The following is an 8,807-nucleotide window of genomic DNA, read 5'->3' as shown; positions in this document are numbered from 1 at the left end:
CAGGTCCTTGGCCTTCTTGTGTTGCCCTTTCGGCGACTAGCACCATGCTCACTGCCTCTGCAGCCGCCGCAATGTACAGATACAGTGGTTCCCCTGGCTCCGGAGCAACCAGGATCGGCAGGGATACTAGGTGCTGCTTCAACTCTTGGAAGGCTTGTTTCACCTCTTCAGTCCAAGAAAATGGGCCGGATTTCCGCAGGAGCTTAAAGAAGGGTAGTGCCCTCTCGGCTAGCCTCGAAATGAAGCGGCTAAGGGAAGCTAATGATCCTGTAAGCTTCTGGACGTCCTTGATACGGGCGGGAGGCCTCATTGCCTTAGTAGCCTTGATCTTCTCCGGGTTAGCTTCAATGCCCCGGTATGAAACCAGGAACCCCATCAGCTTTCCTGCGGAGACACCGAAGACGCACTTCTCTGGGTTTAGCTTGGTGCGGGTTGCCCGCAGCTTGTCAAAAACCAGGGTCAGGTCTTCTACTAGAGTCGACCCCTTCCTAGTCTTGACCATGATGTCATTGACATAAATCTCCACCTTGTCCCGAATCAAGTCCCCGAAGGTCTTACTCATTGCCCGAACAAATGTTGGCAAGGCGTTTTTCAGACCGTAGGGCATTACAACATAACATTACAGCCATCTACTGTTACAATAGCGGTATGCTTCCTATCCTCCCTAGACATCCACATTTGATGGAAACCGGAGTAGGCATCCAAGAAGGACAAAAGGTCGCACCTAGAGGTAGAGTCCACTATCTGATCTATACGTGGCAGTGGATACGTGTCTTTGGGACATGCCTTATTCAGGCTAGTGTAGTCGATGCACATCCGAAGCTTCCCGTTTGCCTTTGGCACGATGACTGGGTTGGCCAGCCACACGAGGTGATGAACCTCTTCGATGAAGTCGGCGTGTAACAGCTTCCGAACCTCCTCACGGATGAAGTCCTACCGCTCCACGGACTGTCTCCGAGGCTTCAGGCTCACCGGCTTGGCGTCCAGGTAGATCTTCAGATGGTGCTCAATCACCTCCCTAGGGATCCCAAGCATCTGCGACAGCTCCCAAGCGAACATGTCGGCATTTGCCTAGAGGAAGGCGACGAGCGCGAGTTCCTATTTCTCTCCTAGATTTCCCGCGATGCGGGTGGTCTGGGAGGGGTCCGCGTCGACCTGGATGGTCTTCACGGGTCCACTGTCTGCTCCAGACGGCTGTACCTTCGGCGCCTTGGAGGGCGCTTTGGTATCGGAGGTCGAGGGGCTTCTCCCTCCGCAGTCCGGTCGAGCAATCTTGGCCACCAAAGTGTGTAGCTTCTCGACGGCCGCAAGCGCGGTGGCGCGGTCGCCCCGCACGGTGAGGGCCCCTGCGGGGGACGACATCTTGAGGACCAAATACCCGTAATGGGCAATGGCCATGAACCGATACAGGGCCGGCCTACCAATGATGGCGTTGAAGGGGATGTTAACATCCGCGACATTGAACTGGACGTTCTCCATGCGGAAGTTTTCCTCCGTCCTGAATGTAACCGGGATCGTGATGCTCCCGAGGGGATGCACTGGCTGTGGGCCCACCCTGGAGAATGGGCGAGAGGGCCCCAGCCAGGACCCCGGGATCTGCAGCTGCCTGAATGCCGCATGGCTGAGACGTTGAGGGCGGCCCCTCCATCGATCAGCACATGGTGCAGCCGCATATTGGCGACGACAGGGGCGGTGATGAGCAGTAGTACACCAACCCCCGCCATGTTGTCGGGGCAGTCGGATGCCCCGAAGGAGATGGTGGTGCTCCTCCACCGTTGGTGCAGAGCAGCCTTGGGGACCCCTGGGACCGCCGAAAGAACCTCCCGTTGCAGGGACTTGGTGTTCCTGCGGGAGGTGAGCTCCCAACTTCCGCCGTACATTACGTACAGCTTCTTGCGACGGTCACTGTCGTCGCTGGAGTCGGAGTCTCTGGTGAAGACGTCCTTGAGGTCCCCCTCGGGCGACTAGTACCCGAGGTCTCGTTCCCCTGCGGTCGCGGCTTCTTCGTCAGCCCTCTCCTTGCTGGGCCGGCGACGAGCTAGCGAGCCGTCCTTGGAGGACTGCTCGTGCCGCTCGCTGACGCGCTTCACGAGTTTGATAATCCCGCGGTAGTCGGCGGTGCTGTGGCGGCTGTTGGGGTGCACAGGGCATGTGCCACTGCTGCCTCCCTAGGGCCGTGAGCGCTTGTTGCGCTCACCCCGGCCCCCGGCCGCGGCAGCGGCAATCGGAGCAGCAACCTGTGGCTTCTCGTGGCTGTGATACTTGTTCTTCTTTTTCTTCTTGCCATCGCCCTGGGCGACGGCACCCGAGCCGTTCGTCTGGGAAACCCCGGTCTGTGGCGCTGAGTGCCATGCACGGCCCTCGGCGGCTCTGGCACACTTGTCGGCCAGAGCGAAGAGTGTGGTGACGTTGTCCACATCATGCGTGGCCAACTTCTCCAGCATCTTTTCATCACGTACCCCCTAGCGGAAAGCAGTGATGATGGAAGCATCTGTGATACGAGGGATGGTCCCACGTACCTTGGTAAAGCGGGAAATGAATGTCCGGAGGGTCTCTCCGGGTTCCTGCCTCACTGCATGGAGGTGTGCCTCCACACCATGCTGCTGGTAAGCGCTGGCGAAGTTTGCTACGAACCACGCGCAAAGTTCTTCCCAGGAGTAGATGGATCCTGGGGCTAGGTTCATGAGCCAAGTCCAGGCTGGCCCAGACAAAGCTACATGGAAGTAGGTCGCCATCACGACGGTGTCTCCACCTGCTGCCGTAATGGCGGTGACGTAGACCTGCAGGAATTCCGACGGGTTTATCGTACCGTCGTACTTCTCCGGCAGGTGTGGTCAGAACTTGGATGGCCACGTCGCCGCGCGGAGATGATCCGCTAGAGCGGCGCAGCCCACACCAGCCAACGGGATACCCGTCTGGAATCGGGCACCCCCTAGGGTCTATGGTGCGACCACAACAAAGTCTTGCTCAAGGTTGCGACCCTCGAGGTTTTGGCGGCGCTCACGCGCCCTCTCTAGAGAGATACGGGCATCCTCGCCCGCGCGCCTGCGGTTGAGCTCGTCCCGCAGGTCTTTAGGCCTCTCCAGAGAGGCTTGAGCATCTTCTACCGCATGTCTGCGGTTCAGCTCCGCCCGTAGATCTTCGGTCGGCGTAGTCCTCACTTAGGGTGAACGCACCGAGGTCGATGCCTCGTGCTGGCGCCAGGATGATCGAGGCCTAGGTCTGGCTGAGCCAGAGTGCGCCATGCCAAGGAGGCGATCCACGTCATCGCGCCACTGCTTCATAGCCCTTGACGAGGTCGTGGAGCTTGGTGGGTGGCGCAACAACTCCCTGGCTGCGGAAAGCGCCCCGGCGGGAACTACCCCCAATGGAGTCTGGGATGCCTGTGTAGGCGTGTGTTGCCGTGCTGGGCGCACAGCACTGCACCAGGCGCCGGGCGGCTGGAGCTCAGCGGCGCAGAAGATGCGGCTTCCTCCTCCATGAGGAAGTCCTCAAAGGCTACGTCACGGTGCTCGACGATATGGACCATGATGCCGAGCGGGAAAACAAGCAAAAACCAAAAGCCAAGCCCCCTACCTGGCGCGCCAAATGTCGGAGAGGAAATCTCCGGCCGGGTGGCAGAATGCACCCGCCCTAAATCGTAAGATGAGGAGGGCCTAAGCATTTTTCCTGTTACGAGATTGGGGGATGAACACACAAGAACACGCGAGGGTTTAGAGTGGTTCGGGCCGTCGGAGCGTAATACCCTACTCCACTGTGTCTTGTATTGCTCGTGAGCTTGAGTTGTGTCTAGGATGGCTTGAGCCTAAATCGCAGCGTGTCCTCCCTTTTATAGTCTAAGGGGGGCACGTACAAGGGTGCTGAGCCCCAACATGTGGGCCTAGGGACATAACGAATGGAAGAAAACTACTGCTTGCCACACGAGGGTGATCTCCGAGCGCCATAATATCCGTAGTGCATACAGTATTGATATCTTGTGGCATCGTTCTCGATAACAGGCGAGCATGATGAGTGCAGCGCATGCGGCACTACAGGCGTACTATTAGCCAACGGGAATAGACAGGTACGCCGCCTGCTGGATGGCCTGGACGCCGCCTGCCAGCTGAGTTGACAGTACACATTAAATGCTGAAGGGGCACATCGCCTGTCAGCAGGATAGTCAGGCGGCGCGTCTTCTCCGCAATAAATGTAGAGACAGCGCGGCCCAGAGGTCTTACGTCAGGCTCCGCCCGCGGGCTTACATCACGCGCGGTAGGCCACACTGTAGCCATGGGTCTTCGCCTGGGCGGGGCAGTAGCGTTACGCGGACAGGTCCACACCAGGCTGGGCCTGGACACATGTCGGCACCGGACCCCTGCCTGAGCAAGGCCTGGGTATTTTCCCCTGAGTCCCGGGACTAGAGATGGCAATGGGTACCCGCGACCCGATACCTGATGGGTATTTACTGCATTAGGGTATGTATGTGGGCTAAATATTCTACACGTGGGTCTGTTATTGGGCAAAAATCTTCACCCAATGGGTAAACGGGTATTAGAACGTTCCGCCTTCACCCATACCCGTTAACCCGTTGGTATAAAATACCCAATGTAAACTTAGCCCAAGCATGAACTTGGACTTTAGTCATCTATCCTTTTTACTATTTAACAACCTTTTAGGCCATAATGTAATAGAAGGCTTAACGACAATTTAATGACCATGTAATAGAACATATAATGTGCTATGCAGTACTATCCTAGTGTTACTACTTTATCCAATTATCTTTGGTGCGTTGAATGGATAGTTAAATAATGCTAGAAATTTTGTAATGGTATTTAGATGGATATACTTGACATTTGTATAATATAATATTTTGATAGATGTTTAATTTTTGTGGGTACGGGTGACTCGATAGGTAACCCATACCCACATGGGTATGGGTATGGGGGTAAATTCATACCCGCCAATGTATATGGGTGACCCGATGGGGTTATTTTTGTGTCGTGGGTATGGGGTAGTAATACCCGGTGGGTATTTACCCATTGCCATCTCTACTCGGGACCCGCTGTGGGTAGTCTGGACCCCACGCAGAGGGGTCCGAGACCCGACCCGAAGGTCCGAGTTATACTCGCGGGGTCCTGGACCTTGCCCCGGAGGTCTGGTCTATATGTACAGGGGTCCGACGCTTTCCCATGGGGGGCTGGACCCAATGTTGGCATCTTGGAGTGCATCTCTTTCTCTGGCCACGTGGCGACCCCAGAGCCGTCCACGTAGCGGGGCAGAGAGTTGTTTGCCACGCAACTAGAGGTAACTGCGCGGGTATAGCGTCTTCATACTGTAGCAAGGGGTACCCCAGTTTTAGGGTACCGACAGTTACCTTGCTTGGTTTGTTTATATTGTACATGTAATATGGTTAGAAAATGGACAATCGATCTTATCGTTGTTTGGACCATGGGTCCTTAACCAACTAGTAAATTATGCCATGTGGCCAGACTCTAGATGGTGTGCGAGAAGACACAAGCAATTATCTTGGTTTGGGCAGCGCAAGGCCCTACTTCCAGCAGAGGGGGATGAGACTTATATTACTCACACCGAGGTGCCTGTAGTAGGGTTTACAAGCACGGCTGGAGAGGGGAAGTCCCCAAGTCCCTAGAGATGATTGAGGCAAGTGCCAATATCTACGACCGAGTAGACCGAGTGGAGAACTAAGTGTTCGTCGGTGTGCTGTTCATATGGTCGTCCCTTATCTTCTCCTAGCATTCTAGAGGGACCACTGCTCTATTTATACATGAAGGGGAGCGTCCGTAGTGAAGCCGGGTGTTGTATCTGAAGGAGAGATGTCCTGGTGTCTGCAAGCTGACGTGACGGTGAACTATGTTGTTGACTTGCGCGTGCTGATTTCCCGTATAGAGCCGAGACAGAGACCGAGGGGTTGTTCGTACGCCCGAGCCCCCGAGGGAGAGGCTGCCCATGTCGTAGTTGTTGTAACAGCACCAACGTATGGGCTAAAGGCTGCTTACGGGGCGCGTTAGCGTCCTTGCACGGGATGACGTCGAGATTCCCTGCTGCGCTTATCGAGATCAGAGCCCCTGCTTGGTCGAGGCGGAAGTCTTCCTGAGGTGTTAGCCGAGCCATCCCTTGACGTGCACCACAGTTGGGCAGAGTGGCCGTCTGTGGGATTCGCGGCGTGGTAGGTGGCCGAGGCTGAGCTCGGGCGAGATGAAGAAATCACCTAAAGGCTAGACCCGGGGTCGGGCGAGGCGGAGATATTGCATCCACGGGCTAAATCCTGCTTCGGGCGAGGCGGAGAGATTGTGCCCAAGAGCCAGTCTGCTTTGCTTGTCGTATTAGACATCCCATCGGAGGGTGGCAGGCGACGTGTGCACACTGTATTGTAGACGTAATCATGTCGTTGCGCGAGACGTAATCGTCGTCTTGTCAGTCACTATGCTCTGTTGCCGCATCGTGGGTTGGCACACACATCAAATGTGCATGTTCCCTTCCTGTTTTTGGGCGCCCCTATCTTATCTGCCTGAGGTCGGCTCGGGCGAGACGGATAGAGCGGTGGCGACCTCGGGCAAGGCGGAGTCATGCCCGAGGTGGGAGAATCTCAGGGAGATGTCTCGGTTTTTATAGGTAGCTCGGTCGTCACCTCTCGAGAGTTTCGTCCACTACCGAACACAGCTCCTTTGTCGAGTGCCTAAGGCACTCGGCAAAACCTAGAAAACACTCGGTAAAGAACGCTCGGCGAATTGTACATCGGCAACGGCCTCTTTGCCAAGTGTCAACCAGCTGACACTCGGCAAAGTATATTTGTATTTTTTTTTGTTTTGGCCACCAAACTTTTTGTGGTTTGTTCCTACACTATGTAGACCTACATGTACCATTTGGGGACAATTATAACTGTGTTTGCAATATCTAGTAGATTTAGTTCGTTTATTTGAATTTCTTCGGAAAATTCAGATTTGAACTGCAGGTCACTCGAAACTTGAAAAATCGTGCATGCAAAAATGATATTCATGTTACTTAGCATAAGTTACGACCGATTCCAGGAGCGGACCGGAAACTTCGAGCAACATGCTCAGTAAACATGGCCGTGAACTTGCCATCCACATGTTTAAAAATTGTATAAAACACAAACAAAGTCAAAAAATCATGAAACTTGTCCACGTGTCATGATATCATATGTACAGGCTGTGATAAAAATTTTAGAATGTTTGGAGAAAGTTGTGAGATACTATGTGTAGAAACCTAAGAGAACTACACATGAAATCATAGAGTTTTAATGTGGATCTCTTAGGTTTGTACACACAGCGCGTCATAGTTTTCTCGAAACTTTTTCAATTTTTTATCACAGCCTGTACATATGATATCATGACACGTGGACAAGTTTCATGATTTTCTGACTTTGTTTGTGTTTTATATAATTTTTAAACATGTGGATGGCAAGTTCACGGCCATGTTTAGTGAGCATGTTGCTCGAAGTTTCCGGTCCGCTCCTGGAATCAGTCGTAACTTATGCTAAGTAACATGAATATCATTTTTGCATGCACGGTTTTTCAAGTTTCGAGTGACCTGCAGTTCAAATCTGAATTTTCCGAAAAAATTCAAATAAACAAACTAAATCTACTAACGATTGAAAACTCTGTTATAATTGTCCACAAATGATACATGTAGGTCTACATAGTGTAGGAACATACCACAAAAAGTTTCGGAGACAAAATCAAAAAAATAAAAATATACTTTACCGAGTGTCTAGAGAAGACACTCGGCAAAGGGTCCTTTGCCGAGTGTCCAATCCTTGGCGCTCGGCAAAGACTGATGGCCGTCAGCTTTAGGACGGCCGCTGACGGCCCTTTGCCGAACGCCACCTTTGCCGAGTGTTTCACACTCGGCAAACGTGTCTTTGCCGAGTGGGGTCCTGTGTCGAGTGTCCAGCACTCGGTAAAGAGGCTCGTTGCCGAGAGCCTAACTTTACCGAGTGCGGCTCTCGGCAAAGCCTGCTTTGCCGAGTGTCCGACAAAAGGCACTCGGCAAAGAGGCCGACACTCGGCAAAACCTCGGATTCCGGTAGTGGTCCTTATTTCTCCGAGTATGTTTGTTTGGAGGACAATTCGGGTATCCTAATTATTGCTCCCAACAGTAGCCCCTGAGCCTTCAAGGAAGTACTTTTGGTACTTATTTGGAGGCTTAGCTCAATTCTAATAAAAATTAGCTGGATTAGCTTAATACTAGGAAAATTGCTAACTTAGCTCAATTCTATCTAAACGTAGTTAATTTAGCAAAATTTAACTAACTTAGCCTAATTTCAGGGAAAAATGTCAATCTAGTTCAATTGTAGCAAAATTTAGTCAATGTAGCTCGAATCTAACAAACACTAGTCAATTCAGGTGAACTCTATCTAAATGTAGTCAACGCAAACTAATTGAAAAGTTTTTTAGATTTTTCCTCTATGATTAGTAGCACCTAGAGATGCCAACTCATTTGTTATTCGCAGTCCAGCCATGCACGTATATTATTGTTTCTATTGCTGACCAGCAGGCGGCAGCGGACGCTTGCAATGCTATCTGAGATTACATGTGCCTGTTCTTCCAAGGGTATTCAGTTCAAAGGCTTCCTTTAGCTTTGGACATGCATTGTAAAAACAAGAGCAGCAAAGCTCCCCTCTGTAGGCCAGCCAACTGAATATACAAATACAACAATAGGAGTACTGGACGGGTGTCGTCAAACTAGGTGACAGGGCAGCACCGCCTGGGCTGGAAATGGCCTGTATGATGATAGGATCCACACGTGTCATCCATGGCTGGATTAAATACAAGCCCAAAAAAAAA

Source organism: Zea mays, chromosome 8 (genome assembly GCF_902167145.1).
Source record: "Zea mays cultivar B73 chromosome 8, Zm-B73-REFERENCE-NAM-5.0, whole genome shotgun sequence".
Classification (NCBI taxonomy): Eukaryota; Viridiplantae; Streptophyta; class Magnoliopsida; order Poales; family Poaceae; genus Zea; species Zea mays.
Note: the sequence above shows the minus strand (reverse complement) of the source record.